Source organism: Hyperolius riggenbachi, chromosome 6 (genome assembly GCF_040937935.1).
Source record: "Hyperolius riggenbachi isolate aHypRig1 chromosome 6, aHypRig1.pri, whole genome shotgun sequence".
Lineage (NCBI taxonomy): Eukaryota > Metazoa > Chordata > Amphibia > Anura > Hyperoliidae > Hyperolius > Hyperolius riggenbachi.
This window is the reverse complement of record NC_090651.1, coordinates 219,575,046-219,602,553: the sequence shown is the minus strand read 5'-3', so window position 1 is coordinate 219,602,553 and position 27,508 is coordinate 219,575,046. Positions and strand designations below refer to the sequence as shown.

Sequence of the window (27,508 nt, the reverse complement as noted above, 5' to 3'; positions counted from 1 at the left end):
TGATGAAAGACTTGGGAATCCTGGTTAACAATAAACAAAGAAGCATCTTAAAACTAGAGAATGCAATAAGATATAAAATGCAAATAAAACCCTGGAATGTATAAATACAAAATAAAAACATGGGATTCAATTTGAAATAATGCTTGAATATGAATGACATGCCAGGCCATATCTTGAATACGGAGTACAGTTGTGTCACCTGACTAGAAGGAGAAAGTGGAAGATTTGGAGAGTGTTCAAGGGATTGGAACTAAAGCAGTTAAAGTGAAGGCAAATCTAACTTATAAAAGGCAAACCCAGTTTACATAGTTTACGTCTGTATTTTGAGAAAAAGATAGCTTATACATCATTGATGCATTCAGGCCGGTTTTACAATTAATTTTTGCTTTGCCATGTGATTCTCCTGCCGCAACTCAATGAAAGACAATCATATGACCGTGTGGCAGAATGCGTATGTCACTGGGATTCCCGTTGGTCTGCGCATGCGCACCACGATGCACCACACTCCAGCGTTTACAATTTCTGAGTCGCCCATAAACATCCATTATCCAAGCACCATGCGTTAAGTGCGGTACTTGCAGTAAAGCACTGCAGCCCATGCGTCAGTCAGCTCAGATACTTCCGGCGCACTGCAATGGACCGTCTCTCCGTGACCTGATCGTTAAGAGCCATTTTAAGGGTACTGCGGTTACACGCCCCCATTGTATTGTAACCGGTACTTATAGTTGTGGTGGATGCACTGCTTGCCGGTTTTTGTTCATCGGTAGGGAAGTAATTCTCCCCGGTGGACACCTCTGGCGTTTACAACATTATGTAAATTGTAATACCCATTTTGTGGTCTACCTTCTTATTTGCCAATGTGATGCTTTTTACATTGGTAAGACGGGACGTGATTTTAAATCCAGAATCGGTGAACATATTGCAAACATCAAGAGCATTGCATCCACCACACCGGTTGCAAGACATTTTAGATCAGAACATGGGGGCGATTTTCGGGGTATACGGTTTGTCGGCCTCGACCGTGTACATACCACTATTAGAGGTGGCAATTACGATCGTTTGCTTTTGCAGAAAGAGTCCAGATGGATTTTTGAATTAGGGGCCACTGAACATCCTGGCCTTAACGAAACGGTTGGCTTTGCGGCTTTTCTACCTAACTGATTGATTTTGCCCCCGGCTCCATATCCTCGATAGTCTTTCCTTCGAACCCCCAAACCCTCCATTCCCCCCCCCCCCCCCCGCCCCCCGCTGTCGTCCTTTATATATGGGCTCCTTACGTTTTCTTTGCCAGCTGTGTCTGCTTTCCGCCTGTGTCTCCTCGTCCTCCCTTCTGCGACATCGCCGCACAGTAGGCATTTATTTTTGTTTATTTTGAATTGATTGTGCTTCTTGGACATATTTCTGCATTTATGCAGTTCTATAGTGTCCATATCTGAGTGCTTTTTGTGAGTATGCCATTCCAGCTCAGAACTAATTCTTGAATTATTTTGCATGATAAGTTTGATTGCTTTATGTTTATAATTTGTTTATTTAGTTGTCACTTTAATATTTATTTTGCCCCCACAATCCAGCCATGCCCTCTCACCCCCTCTGTCCTGACCAACCACTCAGGCTATACCACTCTGCTGTGAGTTGCCGGGATCGTCTTTCCGGCACAGTGATTGGTCGCGAGTAGGAGGCGGAGTCGAGTGACGCGTATGACGCGTATGAAGTGACGCGTGCGGACATTTACATGCCCGGTCACGCGTCTTTCATAAAAGGCTGGACGCGGGGAATATGTGTAGCCACGCCTCCCTTCGTAAAAGCCGGTAGACCCGGCGAAACATGTCAGGGCTGCTGGCGTGTTGCTAGCACGGTCCCTGCCTTGTGACCCCCCGCCTGCATGCCCTCCATCTTCACTCCCTGCCGGCCTGGTCAATCCTTAGCTCCTGGGTGCCTACCGGATCAACAACAGCGTAGCCTGCAGTGTCCATGTCAGGCAGATCGCTGCAACAACAGCAAACTGCATGGGTCATCTTTACAGCAATGCTCAGCAGCACAGGTGCATGGACATATTGATACTGGATCTCTGGACACTCCCCAAGCTGTGAGCTTTAACCAAGGGGTTGAGATACCTGAAAACCTATCAGCTAGGAGCTAACTGGACTCCATTCAAGCTGCATCTGGAGTGGGTACAGTATGTCTTCACTCTGTGCTCATATGCCTATATGCTTCCGCTGCAACCCCTTTTCTCCAATTGACCTGGGCTTTGCTTGCTTATTGCTATAATTGAACTGCATGCTTTTGTGTGCTGCTTCATTTGGATTCTTCATGCTTATTTGGCACATTGACAGTTTGCTGTTTGGCATAGCTGTTTGGAGGACACTTTGTATAGGAGCATTCCCAGGTCCATGCTATGGTGGTTTTTGGGATCCCTGATCACATTAGGTGATCCTAGGTAGTGGCATGTTTGTATGGTTGGATGTATGCGGAGTGAGGTCCTTTGGCAGTCTGTATCGGTGCTTTTTTAAACCTGTTTAAATATGACATCAATAAATTTTGTATTTTTTCACTTTATTTAGTCAGTTTTGATTTATGACTTATGCTCCCCAAACCCCCTTTCCTTTACTTTTACGTTTTGCACTGCAATGGACTGCAATAGGTGTGAAAGCCTCCATAGACTTTCATTGCTTCTGGCGGTAAAATAGGGTAAAGCAATGCAGGTTTAACTTGAAAGTGTGAAAGGGCCTTCAAGTTCAAGATAAGGACCTGTCACTTGACTTTTTTTCTGAAGGGTCATTAACAAAACTAAGAGACATGAGCTGTGTATGTATTAAGGAAAGATGGTTTTATAGTAATAAATGGAAAGAAAGGAAATACTCAAGTGGGAGGGATTTTGGATTAAAAAATGAATTCCTGTCAGTCCTGCAATGTATGTTTATAAATGTAATTACCACAGTAGCATTGTCACCAATGAAAGCTGTAAGACCGTATATTTATGTATTTACAGTATATGTCACGTTAGTAGTGCACATGTTTATGTATTTTTATTGGTTTTACCTATATTGCAATATCTCTGGCAGGACAATATTTGTTTGTTTTGCAAATTTGTATTGCTTATCAATTCATTTTTTTTTTTTTTTTTTTAATGTATGGTCAGCTTGTGGAGTTGGCAAAAAGGGCAGTGTTTTTGCCCAACCGGCTGAAAAATAAAGTTCCACATAAGGGTGAAAAGCAACTCTCCTTTGGAAAGCTCGCCATTTAGCTGGGAGTCTATAAAAGCATAGTATTGCTTGACAGGACTTTATATACAGTACTATTGCTGGATGTCATCAGCCAAGCCCTTGTGTTGTAAATACAGTATGGTTTGCTTCCAGGTCCATTAGACTGGCACCCCTTCAACTGACTGCTCATAGCTTGGGGTGAGGCACAAATCTCAATAGTGCTTCCCTGATTCTAAGGCACTGTAGGAGTTCCAGTTGGTTGAAGCAAATCATTTGCTGTGCTGCCTCTAATGTTCGGTATAATAGCATGTGACTAGTCTATGCCAGGGAACTGCAGGCATACATATCCACATATCCACTCATTGGAGCTATAATATTTTATATATGCACACAGCTGGATTTATTCATTAATGAGATTGGTATTTTATTCTTCTATGGCAATTTAATTAAGTGAGGATTTTTAGATGGTGTGAGTTGAGCTCTGATTTTCCTGTACAACTTTGACCTTGATTCATAAAAAGGTCGATGCTGACTTTTGTAATGTTTTGAACAGTACAAAAAACTTTTTAATCCAACAGTCCTTATGAAAAGTTTTCATATGCTTTGTAGCCGCCAGTAGAGTATTTGTGCCAAAATTAAATACATTTGCCTGTAGATCAAGGTGATAAACTGTTGTCGCACAGTCTAACAGTGCTCCTGTCATATTACAGCAGCACTGTAGGAATCCAGAAGCTTTCTTTTATTAGAAATAAACCCAGTGTGGGGTCCCATCCTGTAGCAACATCATAGTTATCTAGGATAGAAAAGGACATGCTTCCATCAAGGTCAACCTCTTGAGCTTAGAGGAAGAAGAGGAGCTGCATGGGCAGAAACTAGCATCCTGACTGATGTATCTCCTTCCCACACCTAGCAATCATAGCAATCATAGCTCTGGGTGCCCTTGAAAGTAACTAAAAGCATGTAGGCTTGGAATCAGCCTACACAAACAGTTGTCCAGGGATGTAACAGTTCAAAGGGATATCCAGATAACCAATGAAACTTTGTTAAAGAAGCACTAGTTAAACTGATCCAACTGTTTATGCAAAAGTTATGCAGGCATTGTCTTTAAAGAAGAACTGTCGTGAACATCTTAAAATTTAAAACACATAAAAATAAGAAGTACAGGGTGGGCCATTTATATGGATACACCTTAACCTCCCTGGCGGTAAGCCTAACCTGAGCACTGGCTGTGATTTCTGTGTGTGCAGCGGTAAGCCCGTGCTCAGGTCAGGCTGTCAAGAATCTGCCTCCTACTTTAGCGGGGCTAATTTGGACCTGAAGATGTTCAGGTCCAAACCTAGTGTAAAACAAAAGAGTGATATTGCCCTGTGTGTCTGTATATATATCCATGTTTATACATACATGTTCCTACATGTGTGAGTGTATATATGTGTGTATGTATATATATATATACTGTATATATATATATATATATATATATATATATATATATATATATATATATATATATATATATATATGCACACACATGTAGGTACATGTGTGTATATGCTTGGACATGCATGTATGTACATGTATGTGCATGCATGTACATACATACATACATACATACATACATGTACATACATACATACATACATGTACATACATACATACATGCATGTACATACATGCATGTACATACATGCATGTACATACATACATACATGTACATACATACATTCATACACGTACATACATACATTCATACACGTACATACATACATACATGTACGTACATGTATGTACGTGTATGTATGCATGTACATGTTTGTATGTACATTTATATATAGAGAGAGTTTAGCCTCATTTGTCTCTAATCACAAGTTGTAATTTGATATCTCCCCTGTGTCACCTGACTGCCATGGCAGAGATAGCAGAAAAGCTTATTTGAAATCACAGGATGGTAACAATATAGCCATTTGGTTCCCAACTGCTTCTGAGCTAAGTGCTTCTGCCATACTGTTACCGATTTTTGCCCTAATTTTGACTACTTTCTGCCTGCCGCCTACACCGACCTCTGCCCTGATTTTGACGACTTTCTTATTTGTACAGTTTCAAAATTTTTAAGTGTCTTCATAAATTTTATTAATTCACAAAATGTGTGTTCTAGTCTATTATTTATATGCAGAATGTCTACCAGGCTTTTATTCTGTCACATTTTGGTAAATTATGACTTACGAATTGGAGGCTGAAAATTCTAGAAAAAAATGTACCGCTTTTGACTCACAATTCCAGACACAAATGCACCGCCAGGGAGGTTAATAAAATGGGAATGGTTGGTGATATTAACTTCCTGTTTGTGGCACATTAGTATATGTGAGGGGGGAAACTTTTCAAGATGGGTGGTGACCATGGCGGCCATTTTAAAGTCGGCCATTTTGAATCCAATTTTTGTTTTTTCAATAGGAAGAGGGTCATGTGACACATCAAACTTATTGGGAATTTCACAAGAAAAACAATGGTGTGCTTGATTTTAATGTAACTTAATTCTTTCATGAGTTATTTACAAGTTTCTGAGCACTTATAAAATGTGTTCAATGTGCTGCCCATTGTGTTAGATTGTCAATGCAACCCTCTTCTCCCACTCTTCACACACTGATAGCAACACTGCAGAAGAAATGCTACGGAAGAAGACACTGCAGAAGAAACTACGGATACTGGAAGCCTGTGCTAGCATTTCTCCTGCGGTGTTGCTATCAGTGTGTGAAGAGTGGGAGAAGAGGGTTGCAGTGACAATCCAACACAATGGGCAGCACATTAAACACATTTTATAAGTGGTCAGAAACTTGTAAATAACTCATGAAATAATAAAGTTACATTAAAACCAAGCACGCCATTGTTTTTCTAGTGAAATTCCCAATAAGTTTGATGTGTCACATGAACCTCTTCCTATTGAAAAAACAAAAGTTGGATTCAAAATGGCTGACTTCAAAATGGCCGCGATGGTCACCATCCATCTTGAAAAGTTTCCCCTCCCTCACATATACTAATGTGCCACAAACAGGAAGTTAATATCACCAACCATTACCATTTTATTAAGGTGCATCCATATAAATGGCCCACCCTGTACATTTCTTCCTGAGTAAAATGAACCACACATTACTTGTCTCCTATGTTGCTGTCACTTACAGTAGGTAGTAGAAATCTGACAGAACCGACAGGTTTTGGGTTAGTCCATCTCTTTATGGGGGTATTTCAGCCTGGCCTTTATTCTTTATAAAGACATTCCCTGAAAAAGATTTATACAAAGATGCTGGCCAGCCTCCCTGCTCGCTGCACACTTTTTTGTCAGTTGGACCGAGAAACTGCCATTCACTAAGTGCTTTTAAAAATAAAGAAAACCCTGAGAACCCCCCATGAGAAGATGGGCTAGTCCAAAAATCTGTCGGTAATGTCAGGTTTCTACTACTTACTGTAAGTGACAGCAACATAAGAGAAAAGTAATTTATGCCTCATTTTACTGTGGAAAAAAATGTACTTATTTGTATATGTTTCAGGGGCGCAGCTAAGGTTTTGGTGGCCCTAAGCAGTCCATAACTTGAGACCCCCATCCATGAAAGGCAAAAAAATGAGCAGCTCCACCACAAAAGAAAAAAATGGGCGTGGAAAAAACACAGCAGTTTCTAGGCTAAATTTCACCCGGGGTGAGGGTGTAAAATGCGCGCCCCCCCCCCTCAAGTGGAGACAGGTATAGGTGCCCCCAGTATAGGTAGCCCATATAGTTTCCCCCTGTATAGGTTAGATAGGTAGGTGCCCGCAGTATAGGTTAGATAGGTAGGTGCTGGCAGTATAGGCTAGATGGGTAGGTGCCCCCAGTATTGGTTAGATAGGTAGGTGCCCACAGTATAGGCTAGATAGGTACTGCAAGGGCCCACAGTATAGGCTAGATAGGTAGATACCCCCAGTATAGGTTAGATAGGTAGGTGCACGCAGTATAGTTTAGATAGGTAGGTACCCCTCAGTATAGGTTAGATAGGTAAATGCCCCCAGTATAGGTTAAATAGGTAGGTGCCCTCAGTATAGGTTAGATAGGTAGGTACCCCTCAGTATAGGTTAGGTAGGTAGATTCCCCCGGTATAGGTTAGATAGGTAGGTGTCTCCAGCAATACTGGTGAGGAGAGCACCCCCCCCCCCCCCCCGTCCTGGCATCTGTCGCAACGGTAAAAGCTCCCCCTTTGATGACATGCGGTTACATCATCACAGGGGCGCTGTTACCATAGCGACAGATGCCGCACGCTGGGACAGGATGGTAATAGAGGCTGAGTGCAGGATCGAGGCAGGCGAGTTGAAACTTTGCTCTGCCCGCTCCCCCCCTCCTGCTCCTGCTCCGCCAGCAGCAGAGCGAGACTCCCTTTTTGTGTGGCTTGTCTGTATGCTGGAAACACCCCATGTATTTTAAATTTTACGCAACAGAGGTCCCTTAACAAATGCCCCATGTACCAGGAAACCCCACCATCCAGAGGCTGCTCCCAAAAGATCTATTTATAACACAAAAATAGAGAGATCCTCTGAAGGTTTAGTATTTATTAAAATAGACACAAAGCCCATTGATGACGACGCTTCATGATTTAAACAGGATGTTTACAGTCTGCCAGGAGCGCTCACATGCATGCCTAGCCACCCAGAGGGTCTCCTCTGCTTCTCCCGCACTGCCAGCTGATGGCACTTGGCAGTGGAGGAAGGAGCAAGTTATCTGTGAGGCCGCTGGCCATGGCTTCCATACAGTAACTGTGTGTGAGAGTTCCCAACAGGCTGTTGACATGCTGTCAAAATCACAGAATGGGTTTTTAGGTCTTTTATTCCTAATGTAAAAAATACTACACTATCAAAGATGCTATCTTTACTCTGCAAGAAAAAATATTCACCTGGTATCACAACCTTTTCAAATGTTACTGGGCAATAACCACTGTAGCCTAAAAACATCACTGGAAATCTGATGTCTGCAATTATGTTCTTAGCTAGTCAAAAATGCATCCTTTCTATCAAATCCTCACCAAGACATAAAAGGAAGAACCCGGCTGATGTCGGGAAGCACAAACCTTTCTCTTTTCAGACAATTTGATAAACTAAGTCTAGTACTTCCAAGCAGACTTGACACCAGAGGGAAATGGAAGATTAACTGAAACGGAGAAGCAAAGCTAATATTAATTATCCTCTCTGCTGATCTGTCAAGCTGAGCAACAACCCAAAGCCACATAAAACACATGTCAAAAGCAGAGCGATCAACTGCTGCAATTAAACATAATGACTTCAGCTCATTAACAGAAATTGGCTTTGCAGATCTAAGTCAAGGCAACAGCTTTTAAAGTGAACTCAGTATTTACATCCAGGAAAATGGATCTTCGTTATCTTCTACATACCTACATAACATTGATTTTTACAAGAGCAACATTCACATTTAATAGGCTTAGCATCAACTGAACTGGTAAATAGAAATAATAAATTAGATGCAAATAATAACAGTTTGCATGCAATTGTAATTCAGATTATAAACAGCTTGGAACTGGATCAATCTAAAGTGACAGGAAGTGCATTTGTTTGGCTCAATTTCAAGTTGTATACAATATGCACTTAAAGCAGAACTAAAATCACCTAATAAAATAAGGGTTTCACTTACCTGGGGCTTTTGCCAGCCCCCTGCAGCCAACCTGTGCCCATGAAGTTACCATACGATTCTCCGTTTAATTTTAAATCTTTTAAACCATGAATGCTGTATTTTTGAATTATGGTAGGTGTATAAATACTGTGAATGCTAACCATTATAGTGGTGGATTACAGTTTTGTTATTGCATCATAGGAGGTTTCAATCCCGCTATGTAATTGTCTACCTCTATCTCTACTATTTAAAACTATGAGTTTTTTCATTCTTAGAGCAGGAACATACATTTTTATCACACTACTGAGATTCAGTCTGTTGGTTTTCATGAAGTGGGCATTATTATTATTATTTATTGTATTTATAAAGCACCAATATATTATGCAGCGCTGGACAATAAATAGGGATACATACATTGTAATGGGGTGACAGACAGAGCGGTAGCAATTGGTTTTACAACATAGCACAAGGTTATATATGCAATCAGGGTATAAAATGCATTTTACAGAGACCTAGCAAATCGAGTCCGAGTTAGTCCATGAGGAGGGTGTCATTGCTGGGGTAACAAAATGAAGAAGGACACACCAAGGGGGGGGGGGGGGGGGTGTGCTGCCAAAGGCTTACAATCTAAATGTGCATTTACCCTTGAATCACATTGACCACTTCCAGTAATATCAATATTGTTATTATTCTTGAAAGGATGTTCTAACATGTATTTATAAATAATTTTGTAACCTTAAATAGTTTTGTAACCTTTAAATCTGTAAGATCTGGAGGATCTCCTGCCCTCTCAATATAGTAGTTATGTCCCAATAACCTCCTCACGCTTCATCCTATGTGTTGCGTTCCCTCTTAGTCGAGGGATTACCAGTGCATTGCCCCAACTCTCGGTTACACCCAGGCCTTTAAAGGAATACTATCGATTGAAACGACTTTTTTTTTTTTAATACTCTATATTAGTGTACACATTACCACTAGTGCTAGGGGCACTTTATTTATTCACCCAGGTCTCTCTCTCGCTATCCCTGCTTAAAAATTCATTTCTCACACAGCTCATAGTAGTTTGGGTCAACCTGAGCTCTGTCACACAACTCACAAATATATTTCACTGTGTCACTCACAGCATGCAGCAGACATGAGGAGAAATAGGCTGATCTGAGGTGGTAACAGGTAACTAAATGAGCTGGAATATTGCTGGAATATAATTAGCTATACCAGGAGTCTGTGTTTACACTCAGACTGGCTGCCTGCTTGTGGTAATTCACTCCAGGCTGCATCCACTTTACAAGCTGCTGAGAGGGGCAGACCACTGTCTACAATAAGCATTATTAGTATCTTTATCAGTCAAGAGAAGCAAAGATAATAAACATACATTGCTAGAATTGTTAACCCCTTACCACCATATCAATAAGATTCTTTCAGCAAGGTGATAATTACACTATAAACTGAGGAGTTGATAGCAACTCCCCTGTGCAGAGATATGGTCTAGCCCTCTGGGAGCTCAGTATTAGATACATTTTGTATCCAACACTGACGCCAAAACTGACGGAGGATTTTACAGCTGAGAGGAACAGCTGTGTGAGGAATCAAATTGCTCCTAGTACTTGCCCTAATGTGTGCTACAACATACAGCATTTAAAAATAAATGCATACATCGATAGTATTCCTTTAAAGAGGAACTCCAATGAAAATAATGTAATAAAAAAAGTGCTTCATTTTTACCATAATTATGTATAAATGATTTAGGCAGTGTTTGCTCATTGTAAAATCTTTCCTCTCCCAGATTCACATTCTGACATGTATTACATGGTGACATTTTTACTGTGGGCAGGTTATGTACCTGTTTCTAGCTGTTCTGGCCTTGCAGACAGTTGTAAACAGCCATTTCCTGTCTGTGAACATTGTTACATTGTGGCAGTTTGCCCAGAGTACCGTACGGTACCAGAGCCTCTTGTGGGAGGGGTTTCAGCACAAAATCAGTCATACAGCGCCCCCTGATGGTCTGTTTGTGAAAATCATTATATTTCTCATGTAAAAGGGGGTATCAGCTACTGATTGGGATAAAGTTCAATTCTTGGTCGGAGTTTCTCTTTAAGTGTGCAAGATATAGACACTGATAAATATAAGGCAGAAGTACCACCAAAACAAACCAGACAACACAGGCAACGATAAAGACAGTCCAGGGTCATACACAGAGAGATAAGCTACCAAACCAGAGGATATCAGAAGAGTGGTCAATCAAGGCAAGGTTTCAGTCTAGGCAGCAATCTACAAATGTAGTAATGTCCAGGAAAGGGTTCAGTCCAAGCAGCAATCCAAAAAGTAATCAATTCCAGGCAAAGGGTCAGTCCAGGCGGCAATCCAAAGCGTAGTGAAGAGTCCAAGCAAAATTGTCACAACAGTAGATTAATCACATACAGCACACCCAGCAGCTAGAGAAGCTAACGCTATTATGGGCAATTAACGTCCTTGGTGGTAATCTCGAGCCACTCTCAGGAGGGAAAATAGAAGCCAGGAATGGTAATCCCAAGCCTGGCTTGGGGTACCCCCCACAGGTATGGGGACACAGGGCAGCACAGTTAAAACTTACCTTCCCCAGGATCTGTACACTTGCAGTATGTCTTCTTCCCGCCCTCAGAGGCTTTCCACCCCTCTGGTGAGTTTGGTGTTTGTCACATGACAACAGACGGCGATCTCACCATAGGGGTAGTGCGCCACCCGAAGGAAGGAGAATTGCAGCGATGGAACTCAGGGAAGTGAGCAAGCTGTAGGAACACCTAGTCTCACTTCCTGGTAAACTCTTACAGCAGACAGTACGCTATGTATGCCGGCCCCTGAGTGCATAGGTAGAGAATGTGACTCTATGCACTCATCTCCTGGAGATGTCAGACCATGCACGTGCATGTACTCCTGCAGAGACGCAAGCACTGAAGTCACAGACCACTGCAAGGCCTGCAGCTCCATCCACCATCAGGAAGCCACAGAATCAGCACTGGCATAGATATCAGGTGAGATCATAACAAAATCATAGTGCAGATGGCAGACTATTCTTAATCAGGCATATTAAAAAGATATATGTACAAATGTATGGAGTACAAAAATATACAAGTATATATATATATATGTGTGTGTGTGTGTGTGTATTGAGTACAACTGTCTAAACTGAGGCCAAGTGGGACAGTTTTTATTTGTATATCTGTATATGCCTTTTGTATTAGGAAAAGTTAACAATTCTAACTAAATATAGAAGTAAACAATTTCCATATAGAGGCAAAGCATCCAGGCTTGACTCCAAGGATGGTTCTTACAGTGAACCCAAAGTGAAAATAAATTGATGAGATAAACAATTGTATTTATCCTCCTACTCCTAAAAATTACCCTTTTTTTCGAATCAGCTGATTTTAGCGTGCGGCTCTGAGAGCGAGCGCCAACACTGGGAGCCGTCATAGATGCAATGCTATGATGCGCACCCCGCGTAGCGGTAACTCGGGGATCTGGCGGCTGCATCTCCCTCCGAGTTGCGACAACTCGGAGGGGGAATAGTATTTAACGCCGCCTCGGAGTTTAGCTGCAGCAGGGAGAGCCGTCATTCGGCTCTCCCCGCACCAAACTGAGCAGCACCGATATGACATGCACTCCTTTTTTTAAATATACCATGGTTTTATTTTATATTTAAACATTTACAAATTAGATTAAATGTTTTGTTGTCTCTGCTCAGTGGCAGCATATTAACTGTCCCTTAGTGAAAATACATAAACTATTGACCTTTTTCTATCTCTCCCCTGCCCCCAGAAGTTAAATCCTGCCCGGAAAACGTTTATGGATGTAATTTGCTTATCAGTGAGGTTTACTGTAGACAAGGTACTGACAAGACAGAAGCTGTCACTTCCATGTTTAAAAATTAACTCTTTCAGGCAGCAAAGTTAAAAACGTTAATCATCCTGGTTATTAATATGTTTTGCCCTCTACATGCACCTGTTTATCTCATGTCACATGTCGCCTTTAAAACGCCTTTTTATTTTGCATCCTTTGCATAAAATTAACAGACACACAGGAACAATGACAGACACACAGGAATAGAGACTATGCCCGACAGCCATTTCATGGGTTCATCGCTTCGTCAGAGGCCCTAAAACTTTGTGGCCTCTGACTAAGTGTGAGGACTCGTGAAACAGCTGTAAGACCATATTGCATACTCTATTCCTGTGTCTGTTAATTTATCCTTTACCTCTGCCAGTTTATATTTGGTGCCAACTAAAGAATCTCTCTACAAACTTAAATATAAAGGTAATTTATTCGTATTTCTCTTCTTACAATACCCCATGTTGCAATTCTTCGATGTACATGTATATACTGTATGTGATCGAATAATACCAATATAATACCCTCAAGTTTTATTGGTTGCATGTAGAAGTGACCAAGGTAAGCTATGTCAACCTTGTTTTTGGAATAATTTACACTTCTGCATGTAGACCGTGAAGATGTTTTTCTAGTTATGTAACCAGAATGTGGTGTAACATATCACTGAGGAGAAGATACTTGCACTGTGGAGTTCCTCTTTAGAGATTGGAGTGTGTGAGCGGTTTCCTCAGACATGATGACACACATTGATCTGAGCAGATGTATTGGAGGAGGCAGCCCTGAACAAGCTCTACTACAGTTTCTGCAGATGGTGCTCTGACAAATGTGTTTATTAAATACTTAGAATTACGATGTAGCTAAAGAACAAAAAGAACAAAAATAAAAAATAAAAAAAAGGAAATTAAATAAACAATACTATACTAAACTTTAATATGTGTCAAAATCGAGTACAATTTAATCTGACTTGAAAACGAGTTCAAAAGACAAAAAACACAAATTAAAAAATAAGAGAAAAGGTCCCTGCAAACAGCCATTGTCATTGCATACCTGTAAAATCCTATTTCCTATGTAACCCAGAGGCATTGCTGAGCTCCTAGGCGACATGGAGCACCCAAGGGCACCACATCTAGAGAGACACCCTGAAGGTCAAGCATCGGGTGAGTATAGCCGTTCTTCGCAAATGTCATCTCTCCTTTTCTCATTACATTCTCTCTGCCCTCTATTAGTCTGATTCTCCAGTTCACTGAATCATCACAGAGATTAAAAATAAAGCTCAAGGAACATCTAACAGGCACAAGTTTAACATACAGTATATATTCTGTAAGTTTCCTTACATACTTTAACTGGCTGATTTTATTACACACTAGCAAATACAGATTGCCTGAATGGATATGTTTTTAAGGGAACCTGAAGAGAGAAGTATATGGCGGCTGCTATATTTATTTTCTTTTAAACAGAACCAGTTACCTGGCAGTCCGGCTGATCTATTTGGCTGCAGTAATGTCAGACTCACACCTGGAAACAAGCATGCAACTAATCTTATCAGATCTGACAATAATGTCAGAAACACCTGATCAGAGGTGTGTTTGTTGTAGGCTTGTTCAGGGGCTATGGCTAAGGCTGGTTTCACACCAGGACGTTGCGTTTTAGGGGACGTTATGGTCTTATAACGTGCCCCTAACGCAACGCCTGGTGCTCCCTGCTTTGGACGTCAAAGTGAGCCGCGTTGTGCAGCTCACTCTGGCGTCCGTGATGCCGTGATGCGTACTCTTGTGCGCATGCGGCATCACGTGGTCCCGCCGGCCAATCGCTGCACAGAGCGGCCGCTCCAGGAAGTAAACACTGCACGTTACAACGTGCAGTGAATATTAATTAGCCATGTGCCTGGCCGCTCTCCGCTCCTCCCCAACGTTACTGAGCATGTGCAAGCAGTCTAACGTGGCTCTGCCGCTTAGAAAGTACTGCATGCAGTACGTTGTCTGGTGGCGCAGCGTTACTATGTAACGCAACGTGGGCACTGTGAACAGCCCATTGATTTTTCATTGCTGTGCGGTGGGGTGCGTTACAGGCTGCTCTAACGTGCGCCTGTAACGTCCCACTGTGAAACCAGCCTAAAAGTATTAGAGGCAGGGGATCAGCAGGACTGCCAGGCAACTGGAATTGCTTAAAAGATAATAAATATGACATCCTCCATGACCCTCTCACTATAGTTGTCCTTTAAAATTAGCTTCCCTGGAAGAAAAGAAAAATGTAATTGCTGTACAGTTAATGTAGTATGTAGTCCGTGGCTATAGGAGTGGTCTAATATCTCTGGTACCAGCCTTAAAGGTTTAATGACGGTTTCTGTGAATACTTCCAGTGGTGTAGTGCCTAATATCCCTGGTGGTGTAATAGCTAATGTTCTTGATAATATCTATGACGATATATTTGCCAATGTCCTTGCCAATGCCCATGGGGCAGTAGTAGATATTGTTCCTGGAGATAATTCTGGTGGGATAGCATGTAAACTTCCTGGCAGTGTGGCCCAGGGCAATATCTATGTCACTATGCTACTTAATATCCGTTGTGGTTTAGCAGCTAAGTCCCTAGTAGTGGCTAGTGATCCTGGTAATAGCCCAGGTTGGGTAGTGGATAATAGCAATGAACAATGAGATGTAAAACATTCTGGGTAGGAACACACTAGGTTGAATCACATATGCATTTTCCATAGCACATAGCGGAAAACGCATATGCGATTCTGCCTAGTGTGTTCCTACCCACAGAGTTCATGCAGGATTATGTAAATTTTGTTTTGCAAATTTACGCAGATTTAAAATGAACCAATCAAGTCCCACCAAGGTTTAAAATGATTGGTCCATTTTCAAGCAGCATATATTTCCATCCAGAACTTACATAATCCTGCATGAACTCTGAATTATTTGCATCTAAATGATCATCCCTAGTGGCTAATGTTTCTCGTAATATTGTTCCTACACCAGGATAGTAATTCTAGATTCTGAGATCTTTTAAGGTATGCAAAAGAAAATAAATCCTGTCCAAACTGTGACTTATAGTGACCATAAAATAAATAATTCAGCTTGATGGTGCAGGACCTAAATGTCCACAGCTCCACTGGTGCTGGTTTTGCTATACTGTGTACACCGCAATGAAGCATAAATAAAGTGAAGCATTGGAAAAGTTTCCGCTGAGGGTTGAGTTCCTATGGAATGCTTGTATATCGGAGTTGATCTTGGAGGTGTGATGACCCTCTTGACCAGTGGAACTCCCTGCATCACAGTGTTTATACTGAGGCTCGGAGACTACCTTTATGCCACAGCTCCACTGTAAAGCAGGTGTGAAAAATGCCCTCAATGACCCCATAAAAGGACATCCCTAGAAGGTCCATTCTCAGTGCTATCTTGTTTCAGACCATGAGTGAGGATCTTCCGTTTGCAAGTGGCTAATGTCACGGATAATGCCTGCTAGTGCTGTGATTAGAGGGGTTTATAATAATGTCCTTGTAGTCTAATAGCCAACGTCCCTGGTAGTATTCATGGTGATGAAATATAACACTTTTTAAAGAGCTTAAAAAATGACATACATCATTATTATTTTTCAATTGGTATTACCCTGATAAAGAAAGAATATTAACCCCAAGAAATGTATTTTTTCACAAACATTTTTTATACTTTCTTTTTTGTACCCACAATGTTTCTGTCGAAAGATTATGCAGTATTATAATTGATATATATAGTGCCAGTGTGAGTGGACCTGGGCCCCCACATTAAATAATGTGCTCCCTCCCCACCAGTATAGTAGCCAGATGTATAAGTATCATATAGGTTCCCCCAGTATAGGTTAGCCAGGTAAAGGTGCCCCCAGTAGCCAGGTAAAGGTGCCTCAGTATAGCTAGCCAAGTATAGGTTCCCCCAGTATAGGTTAGCCAGGTATAGGTGCCCCCAGTACAGGTTAGCCAGGTGTAGGTGCCCCCAGTATAGGAAGCCAGGTATATGTGCCCCCAGTAAAGCTAGCCAAGTATAGGTGCCCCCAGTACAGGTATACCGGTAGGTGCCCTCAGTAACCAGGTATAGGTACCCCCAGTATCCTTACCTGGAGAGGCGAGTTTTCAGATTGCGCCTAAAAAGGGTAAGTGTGGGTGACTGGTGGATGTGTTGAAGGAGCATGTTCCAGAGGAGGGGAGAGGATCAAGTGAAATCTTGTAAGCAGGAGTGAGAAGAGATGACCAGAGAGAAAGACAGGTGAATATTCTTATTAGAGCAGAGATTGCATGTAGCATGGTATCTGGAAAGAAGTTTATTAAGTAGTATGGTAATCTAAAGCTGGCCATTAACAATATAATCCCCTGGATGATTGATTGTTTCCGTTTCTACCAGAAGCCATACAAATTTTAAGTAATGGGTTTTTTGTGTAGTTCACCTAGCATTGTGTTTGCCAATTCATACTTAAATATGTAGAGCAGTTAGGAAGTTTGAAAGTCTTGAAAAATGTGTCCATTTCAGCCAGGTCTTGTTTCATAAATGTCCTCCTGTGTGGCTGGTATCAGCATATGACTGTATATGTTCTGCTGAACATTTCCTCTCCCATCCAATCTGTGCTTCTCATGCTCAATAACAGTTTAGAAATGTGAAACTAAAGTTTGGGCTTCAGTGACTACATGAATCATCCTACAGCAAACTATCTGCTCTGCACGCTTATCCGTACTCTCTTTGTATAATGCTCAAGACCTCACAGAAAATAAATACAGAGTACAATATTATAACTACTATCATATTTGTATAGTTTATGTCTGCCATGGTACTAAACAGTTTTTCTATCCAAGTTTATATTACAGATCAGAAAAAATCTATGTACAGTGGGTGGCTTGAGGACACAGGTAGTAGAATACTTATTTTAATGCATTGTGACTGCATTGTAACTCACTGGTCAGTTGGTAGTTATATAATAATTATGCTATTTTTTGCATTTATTTAAAAGGGTACTTCTGCTTGCGGATAATGGGCTTGATTCACAAAGCGGCGCTAACTGTTAGCGCTGCTGTGAAAAGCCTTTAGTGGCCCTTAAAGAGTAACTGTTAGGCATATGTGAAATCTATTTTCTATTTTAGCCTATTACATACCCAAAAAGGATGCTAATAAGGCAATGCAAATAGTTAAAATTATTCTTACTTTTTTTCCTAGGAGGATTTTCTCTCCCCATGCCTGCAGGACGCAAAGCCCCAGAACAGAAATGACAGGCAGGCTGATTGGCTAAAGCCTCTGTCAATCACCTCTCTGCTCTGCGATTGGCCGCCTGCTCTTCCCTTGTCTGCGGTGTTTGTAGCCGCTGTAAGAGCGCACGGAGGGGGGCCAGAGGCTATCTCCTGTCACTGTCCTGTGCCCCCTCCTCCAGTGTGATGTCCGCGCCCGCCCTCTGCCCTTCTGCCGCCCGCCGCCACCGCATTCTCCTTCCCCGCACAGATCTTTGGGGAAAGATAAAGGCGGCGCACAGACTCCAGGAATAATGTTCCCAGGCGCTGCAGTTCCCCCCATACTCTCTGCACTGCCGCCGGTGGTAGTGCAGAGAGTATAGGGGGGGAACTGCAGCGCTTGGATCTATTATTAGGTGAGTCTTTGCTGTCTGCAGCCTTTCCTCCCCGTTTTGCTGAGAACAAGTGCGGTGAGGAGGGGGGTCCGCGGTTGGGGGAAGAATATACCGGAGGAAGCAAGATGGCCCCTGCCATGAAGAGAATGACCACATATTTATAATATAAAATGATATGGAAGGAAACCGAGGACAGTGCAATACATCTGTTATGTAAGTAGAGGAAGTATTTATCTACTTACATATGTGTTTTCTTTGGGGGGCATGTTATTGCTAATAGTGCCTCTTTAAGTAGCTCTGCACGCACTAGCAGCCGCACAGAGCTACTTCGCGCACAGCCCCGATCAGTGCGCACACACTGCTGTGAGCCTGTATTAGTGCGCGGTGCAACGATAATGTCGCACCCGCTGCCCCGTAAACGTCGCACGCGGTGCGACGTTTAAGGGGCAGCGGGTGTGACGTTATCATCGCACCGCACACTAACACAGGCGCCCCCACGCTGCGCACGCAGTGAGTGGGACTGAGAGTGATGTGTGTACTACTTAGTAGTGCCGTGGTTTGCGCCCACTAAGTGATAGGGCTCACTAACCGGTTTAGCGCCGGTTAGTGAATCAAGCCCATTGTACATCCTGTGACAGTGTAGTGTGCACCTGTTTGGGGTAACACTGAAGAGGCGCATGAAGTTACCGTTTGGAAAAACACATTTTATGTATCTCACGTGTGTTGAACATATTTTGTTTAGTGAAAATGTTGTAAGCATTGCCTATACGGTTTATATTTTTGCAGAGCTGACATGTATTGGTTGTTGCTCTTTGCTAAGCTTCCAAGCTTATTTTACCCTATTAGACCATGTTGGTCTGTGGGGAATAAACTTACAGCAATTTTACTGGTGCCGTGCCTGCATTATATTGGGAGGCAGGTGCCACTGGTGACAGTGACTAATATGAGAACCCCCATTGTACTTGCTAGTGCTGCAAGAAGAGTAGCCACTGAGCCACTGTGAAAATCAATATATAGAAGCTCCAAGTTCCCAAAAAACTAAAAAAAAACAATGAAAAACTACTTCCAGTGAAAAAGAGAGTACCTGTTATGAAAGGCTCTGTCTTAATGATGCCAGGATCTGTCGGTCTCAGGTTTAATAACTCACCTGTTGACGTGTGGAATAAATCATTAGTTAGATAAAGATCTGCCCATTCCATCGGCAAGACAGTTATGGCCATTTTTTTAAGAGTCTTCCGAAACTCTAACTATTACCACCTGTGTTTCTGCAGTCCAGCCCCAGCACAGCAGCCACCAGACATTAATGAATTGCAGGCAGTCAAGCAGGTAAGTTATTAACCCTGAGACCCCGCCCGATACTGGCAGTATAAAGTCAGAGCCTTACATGACAAGTTCGGTCTTTTTCACTGGAAGGACTCTTGAATATGAAAATGGATGTGATAGAGGAAAAGGATGCCAGAAAAGCATCCATCTGAAAATGGCGCCTGTGAATAATGGCGCACAGTGTTGCCGCTAATCCGTTTGCCGCTTATCGCTATTTAACGTTAAAGCCTTATTGTTATTTAGCGTTAAAGCCTTATTGTTATTTAGCGTTAACACACAGAACCCTCTCTGTACCTATCCCTAACCCCTAAACCCCCGGTGGTGCCTAACCCTAACCACCCCCCTGGTGGTGCCTAACCCTAACCACCCCCCTGGTGGTGCCTAACCCTAAGACCCACCCCCAGTGGTGCCTACCCTAACCACCCCCCTGGTGGTGCCTAACCCTAACCACCCCCCTGGTGGTGCCTAACCCTAACCACCCCCCTGGTGGTGCCTAACCCTAAGACCCCCTGGTGGTGCCTAACCCTAACCTTGACAGTGTTACATTAAATCCATTCATCGTTTTGCAGTTAAATAACTTCTGCAGTTTGGCTTATGTAGGGCGCTATTGATAAATAACGTTAGTGTGTGCCACTATTGATAAATAACGTTAGTGTGTGCCACTATTGATAAATAACGTTAGTGTGTGCCACTATTGATAAATAACGTTAGTGTGTGCCACTATTGATAAATAACGTTACTGTGTGCCGTTTTTCTTCTTTATTTCCCTGTGCGCCATTATTATGCAGTACTAACGATAAATAGCGATAAGCGTATCTTTTTAATGCGGCGCCATTTCTATGCATAGGCACTGTGCGCCATTATTCACTGATCCCGCCAGAAAACCATCTCCCTGTATAACATCAGCAAGCCAATAAAAGGCAGAATGTGTATATTATCATACTATTTATTATGGTATTGCCTAGATGTAGCATACAGCACTTAGCAGAAATGTGTAAACTCGGAGATAAAAACACACAGTTTAGAAAGCTGTAATACTGAAGAAGATATTTCTGCAGTGGATTTAATATGCTGTGACAGCTGTCATCTGTGGCCTGAATAAAGAAGGCAGCGATGGGTCACATATCTGTTAGGATCAGAAGACCGCAGCTGTAGGTTTTCATTCTTCATCTGCTCTAGGCAGAGCAGTCATGAATAATTCAGAGGCAGAGCCACTGAAGTCTGTTTAGCAAGAGGCTGCACACAACAGTGCTGTGCGCCAATCCAAGAGGATTCCTCCGAACTCTGCTTTTATCAGATAAAGACTGCAATGAAAATGGAGACTGCACAGTACAGCACAGGGGCATAGCAACAGCCCCCCTGTTCCAAAGAAAAATTATCATGAGTTTCACTGCAACCATCCCCTTTTCTCCACCCTTTTAACCCCCCTTCCTTCCAACATATAGTGGTCAGTTATTAAGTCATTTGTGACAGCCTCCAGTTCAAGGTTTGCGGCATAAAATGAAAATACCTCCTGAACAGTAATTAATTGAAAAGTAATTGTGCTATGTATACCTGCATGCTATTGAGATGTTAATGTATTTCAATGAAGAAAAGACGTCACTGTGGTGTTAGCCATCATTCGGTCATCTACACTGAACTTTGAACAGTAATAGTAAAGGGGTGATCAGAAAGAGTGTTACGGACAAGAATGTTAAAGGCAAAGCTATAAGACCCAGCAGTTTTGTGGTTCTGTAACAATAGCTGCAAATGTCAAGAAGTTTACGGACCATAGGAACTGCCCTGGATAGAGAGGGAAGAGGAAAACGGACTCCAGAAGGGGCAGAAGGATATGGGTAATGGTGGACAAAAAGAAAAGGACAACGTTGATAGAGATGCAAGACAAGACAAGACAAATAACATTTATATCGCACTTTTCTCCTGGCGGACTCAAGATGCAAGCTGAACTGGCCTGAAGCTCAAGGTCCACAAGAAAAAAGAAAAAGCTTTTAAGGAATAAAAACAAGGAGTTTTGAATCAGGATGATACCACTTATTGGCTAACTTAGAGATGAATAAACAGTGAGCTTTCGGCTTATAAAAAGCCTTCGTCAGGCATGGAGGAGACTTGGTTATGTTTTTGTATAAGACAAAAAAAGAGCCAAATAATATTAATATATGCCATGGATAGGTAATATCAAGCTAAGCACAAAAAGAAAAGCATCCATATAGCAAAAAATATAATGAAATAAATCCATGCAAATAGCACCGTAAAGTATGAACAATTTATTAGGGACTTGTCCCTTTAAAACACAAGTAAAACATATAACGGGGGATACAGGTAAGATGTCAGGGTAAGATGGCTCATATAATAATGGTCAGCATCCCAATATAGTACATGATGGTATAATAATGAATGAACTGGAATACTTGGCAAGCTAAAATACAAAACCACACCAATCTTTCATAGGCCTATGAATGCAGCGTACTGTATATACCCACTGCTATGCAAATAAAGCATAAACAAAAATAGAAGGATGAGGGGAAAAAAGGAAAGAAAGGAAGAATGCTTACCACCAGATCAATGTAGACACCCCGCCTGTGCCCCCGCTAGACCTCACATGTATCGCAGACCCCTCTGCTTCGTCGGAGATTAAGCTTAATCTCCGACGAAGCAGAGGGGTCTGCGATACATGTGAGGTCTAGCGGGGGCACAGGCGGGGTGTCTACATTGATCTGGTGGTAAGCATTCTTCCTTTCTTTCCTTTTTTCCCCTCATCCTTCTATTTTTGTTTATGCTTTATTTGCATAGCAGTGGGTATATACAGTACGCTGCATTCATAGGCCTATGAAAGATTGGTGTGGTTTTGTATTTTAGCTTGCCAAGTATTCCAGTTCATTCATTATTATACCATCATGTACTATATTGGGATGCTGACCATTATTATATGAGCCATCTTACCCTGACATCTTACCTGTATCCCCCGTTATATGTTTTACTTGTGTTTTAAAGGGACAAGTCCCTAATAAATTGTTCATACTTTACGGTGCTATTTGCATGGATTTATTTCATTATATTTTTTGCTATATGGATGCTTTTCTTTTTGTGCTTAGCTTGGTTATGTTTTTGGTCTGCCTTGCTGCATCTGGCATGGAGTGCCTTGAGTCTTTATCATTCTCCAGTTACTGTACGTACTCAAACCACTGAATGGCTAAAGGGTACTGAATGGCTAAATGGTCATCCAATGGCTTAGGTCCAAACATTAGACTATTTTGAGCTGGTCTTCTATGTTGAATGTCGAATTTGAATTTTATCCAACATCTTTGGAAAGAACTGAAAGCAGTCTGCAGAAGGAACCTTTCAAACCCTAACAAAGCTGAAGCAGTCTGCTCACGATGGGTAGGCCAAACAATAACTAAATTATACAACAAGATATTAGGTTAAGGGTTCCATAATTTTTTTTCAAACAAGACTTATTTGTGATAGGACCCTTTTATACTTAATCAGTTGTTCTCATATATAACTGAAAGAAAACGGATTTTCGAAGTATTGTACATGTTTTCCTCTGGCACAGTTCACACTATACGCATTTTAACTGAAAGCTTTTTTTACAATGCACTGCTATGGAAAAAACGCATACCAACACGTACTAAGGCATACCAACGCATTAAGTGTAAAAGGGCCCTTACTGTTTGAAATGTTCACAAACTTCAAGGAAGGGTTTACACTTGTATGGGCAGAAAACGCACACTAATTTTTGTGCACATTTTTCTGCCTACCGCACACATTCGTTATTTGCATTAAACCACAGTAGTAAATGTTAAACATAGAGGAGGCATGTGTGGTGTGCAAAAAATGCTGCTGGGTGCTCAAAGCATGAACCCTGACTAAACTTTGATTTTTTTTGTGAAAACTAAACAAACATTGATGGGGCCCATTACTTTTGTCAGTTAAGACAGATTGTAAGTTATTCATTCTTCATGGAGGGGTACCAAGAAAATATACCCTTTTCTGTTTGTGGCAGAGGGGTGGACAGCATGGTGTTTAACCAGTTAGCACTATTTATTGCAGAGGAAAGGACTTGGGCTTGATTCTCACCCAAAATAGTCTGCAAGCAGTTTCTATGTTCTCCTAGTGTTTGCTTGGGTGTCCTCCAGGTGCTTCAGTATACCGCCAAGCATCCCCAAAACAGACCTTCAAGCCGTTGTTACCATTTATAGTTATGTATATAGTACGATCTCTTTCTGCACATCTCTATAAAGATGCTTGGGTGTCCTCCAGGTGCTTCAGTATACCGCCAAGCATCCCCAAAACAGACCTTCAAGCCGTTGTTACCATTTATAGTTATGTATATAGTACGATCTCTTTCTGCACATCTCTATAAAGATGCTTGGGTGTCCTCCAGGTGCTTCAGTATACCGCCAAGCATCCCCAAAACAGACCTGCAAGCCGTTGTTACCATTTATAGTTATGTATATAGTACGATCTCTTTCTGCACATCTCTATAAAGATGCTTGGGTGTCCTCCAGGTGCTTCAGTATACCGCCAAGCATACCCAAAACAGACCTGCAAGCCGTTGTTACCATTTATAGTTATTTATATAGTACGATCTCTTTCTGCACATCTCTATAAAGAACATGAACAAGGGTTTTTTTTCAGCAGAATACTGTATGAAGCATTATACAGTTATTATTTTGGCTTAGTTTAGGACACAATTGATTGTAAAGGTATCTATATCCTTATCTAATCTTCCAGTCTAACACACCACCAGCTTCCTAAATAAAACGTAAAATTATCAAGAATAAAAAAAACATCGGTCACAAAAAGTTATTGTTCCATTGAATTAAAAAACAAACCTAAACTGAGAATTCATAAACAAAAGTAAAAATCCTCTAACAGAACAAAAAGGGGAAAAATAAATAAACCTACCTATCTTTGCAAAGGGATTTCCAGCTCTGTCTGAGGTTACGCTGTTTTTCCTATTCCACAAACAAGACATCCCTGTGATCTCCGGCAAGATAATAGGAACCAAATCCACTAAGCTTTGCAAAAAGGATCAAGAAGATTAGGACAAGTCCCTGTCAACTCCGGGAAGTGTAAATCTAACATGGCTGCTGTAATCTAGATGTTCAGCCAATTAAAACTTGCGTGTTACCAGGTGTGTATGGGGTTAAACCTGGCCTTACTTTTTAGTCACATATATCACCATTTTTGGACAAGTGTCATTTACTTTTCTCCTTTTTCCAATTCTACAAAATGGCATTTAGGTGGTAACCACTGCATTAGCCATGGCAGGAGGTCATTCATGTTGCCAGGTGTACCCATCACACAATCCGTTGATATAAACACAGTTAAATGAAACAAGCCATGATAGAGATTCTGAGGCTTTTTTGACCTATTGAAATATGCGTATTTCTTGGCTGTATGCTGATTCTATGGTGCAGTGCCTTCTAAATGACTCCCTTGGATGTAATGATGTGTTGTGATGACCAGTATTACAGTTAGGGATTTAGCATTTTCAGCAGAAGGCTGGCAATGGCGGAAACAGTAAATTCGGGCGCCTGAGGCTAGTGGACAAATCGGGCGCCGCCATTCACTCCTATAATAAATATCGTTTAATGGGCGCCCGATAGGAAAAAAGGGCGCCGGAGAAAATTAACGTTTTAAAAGCGGCGCCCGGAGACTTAATGTTTTATTACTGTTTCTCATGATTACACATTATTTAATGATTTATACATTTTTAAATTTTATTTTTAAACGAAAAACAGTACAATATTTTTTTTCAAACATTATTTTTAAACGAAAAACAGTACATTTTTTTTTTATAACATTATTTTTAAACAAAAAAACCAACAGGGGGGTCTTAAGTTTAGGCACCAACAGGGGGTCTTAGGTTTAGGCACCAACAGGGGGTCTTAGGTTTAGGCACCAAAAGGGGGGTCTTAGGTTTAGGCACCAACAGGGGGGTCTTAGGTTTAGGCACCAACAGGGGGTCTTAGGTTTAGGCACTAACAGGGGGGTCTTAGGTTTAGGCACCAACAGGGGGGTCTTAGGTTTAGGCACTAACAGGGGGGTCTAGGGGTTAGGGGTAGGTACAGGGAGGGTTACTTAGGCACCAACAGGGGGGGTCTTAGGTTTAGGCATCAACAGGGGGGTCTAGGGGTTAGGGGTAGGTACAGGGAGGGTTACTTAGTAATTTTTTTTTTTAAACGTTATTATACGGTTCACTATTTAAACGAAAGATTAACGTTTTTACAATTGCCGATTTAATGCACATTATTTAATGATTTATAACTTTAAAAACCATTAATTTTAAACGAAAAACAGTACAATATTTTTTTAAACGTTATCCATGCTTATCGTTAAAAACCCGGCGCCCTTTTTTCCCAGCGCCCCTTTTTAACGTACGCGGCAATGGCAGCCTCCATATCTCTCTAATGACAGTTAAACTTTAAAGATGAAAGGGAACCTCTTACCGACAAAGGATTTCGTTATCTCTTCATGGAAGATTCTAAAAGTTTCTTTCAATTGCTTGAAAAGCACTGTCTGGCAAGGATCTATTTAATAAATGCCAGTCAGGCCACCTACCGTACTTGTGTGGCCATTATTGCAGCAGTTGGACAGTGCCACTGCCATTCAAGTAGTGCATTTCAAAATAAAAGAAATTCTGAGAGACTCCCATGCAGAGATGGACTAGTTCAAAACCTGCCGGTAAGAGTGTCAGATCTGTAGATTATAATACCTACCGTGAGATACAGCTACATGGGAGATTAAAAAAAAATAGTGCATTTACTCTGGGACCAAAGTACATCTTATATTTAGTAGTACATATACATTTTACAGTTTTCACCATTGCTCCCCTTGAACTCCAGAGGGCTAAATAGAAATGCCTTTTAGACTGTCCGTTCTGTGGTGTGCAGCAGAGCTAGATTGGCTCATAGTGCAGCTTCCCACCTCCCAATACAAGAGTAGAGTGTGCATGAATTGCAGATGTAGAGACTGATAGGGTGCATGTATAAAAATGTACTTACTTATTCAGTTTCAAAAGTTATTTTACCGTTTTATTGCACTAAGTTACCTCTACTTTCACATGTCCTTACATATAGTAGCAACTTACCGTATATTTTTACATTCTTAGTGAGGTTCGTATTTAATAAAGCGTAACAGACTAAACACTTCTTGCTACAGACTCACATTTTCAATAACACACACATTTCTGGCTGCGTTTTTTGTGCTTCTATTTCTTGGCTTGGCATACTGCATCTACGGTATTTATATTCAGAAGTATTATACTAAAATCCCTGGTTTAGGCTGTTTTTTTCAATGCATATTGTGTGGAATTGTATCAAGTCCATTTCCTCTTATGCAGTGAGTAATTTTAAGCCGTGGGAACAAAACAAAAAAAAGAAAACAGGTACAAGAAAGTAGTAAGAAAAGGAAGGAGGAGGAAGGAGGGTAAAAAGAAACAGGAAGAAGTAAGGTATGGGGAAGTAAGCTGTGGGGCTGGAATGCCAAGTAGATATCATGGCACTTTTGTGCTGTGTGTGTGTGTGTGTGTGTGTGTGTGTGTGTGTGTGTGTGTGTGTGTGTGCAGGGCCGGGCCGAGGCATAGGCTGGAGAGGCTCCAGCCTTAGGGCGCAGTGTAGGAGGGGGCGCACAATTCATTCAGCTGTCATTTCTAATTGTGTTTGAAGCAGAAAGAAATAAGAAAAGGGGATACATAGCAGTGACTGCAAGCCAGATAACTAGATATTAAGGTGTCGGGGAGGTTGTGGGCCCTGTGGCCCTCTTAGTCTAATAACAATCAGTGTGTGACAGCTGGGGTGGGAGGGATGGAGGGGCGCACTTTGGTGTCTCAGCCTTGGGTGCTGGAGGACCTTGTCCCAGGTGTGTGTGTGTGTGTGTGTGTGTGTGTGTGTGTGTG

At 41.6% G+C, this 27,508-nt stretch overlaps 1 protein-coding gene across 5 annotated transcripts in view; it reads right to left on the bottom strand.

Annotated features, from left to right (window-relative positions):
- PLEKHG5 (pleckstrin homology and RhoGEF domain containing G5) overlaps positions 1 to 27,508 on the bottom strand; it is a 533,554-nt gene that overhangs the window by 407,817 nt on the left and 98,229 nt on the right. Inside the window, exon 1 of one of the 5 annotated variants that reach the window (XM_068240438.1) lies at positions 24,514 to 24,607. The exons of the other annotated variants lie outside the window; for them this stretch is intronic. The gene's annotated coding sequence lies outside the window, so the exon portion shown is untranslated. Of the gene's footprint in view, positions 1 to 24,513; positions 24,608 to 27,508 lie in introns of those variants that run through there. 5 annotated transcript variants of the gene reach the window in all.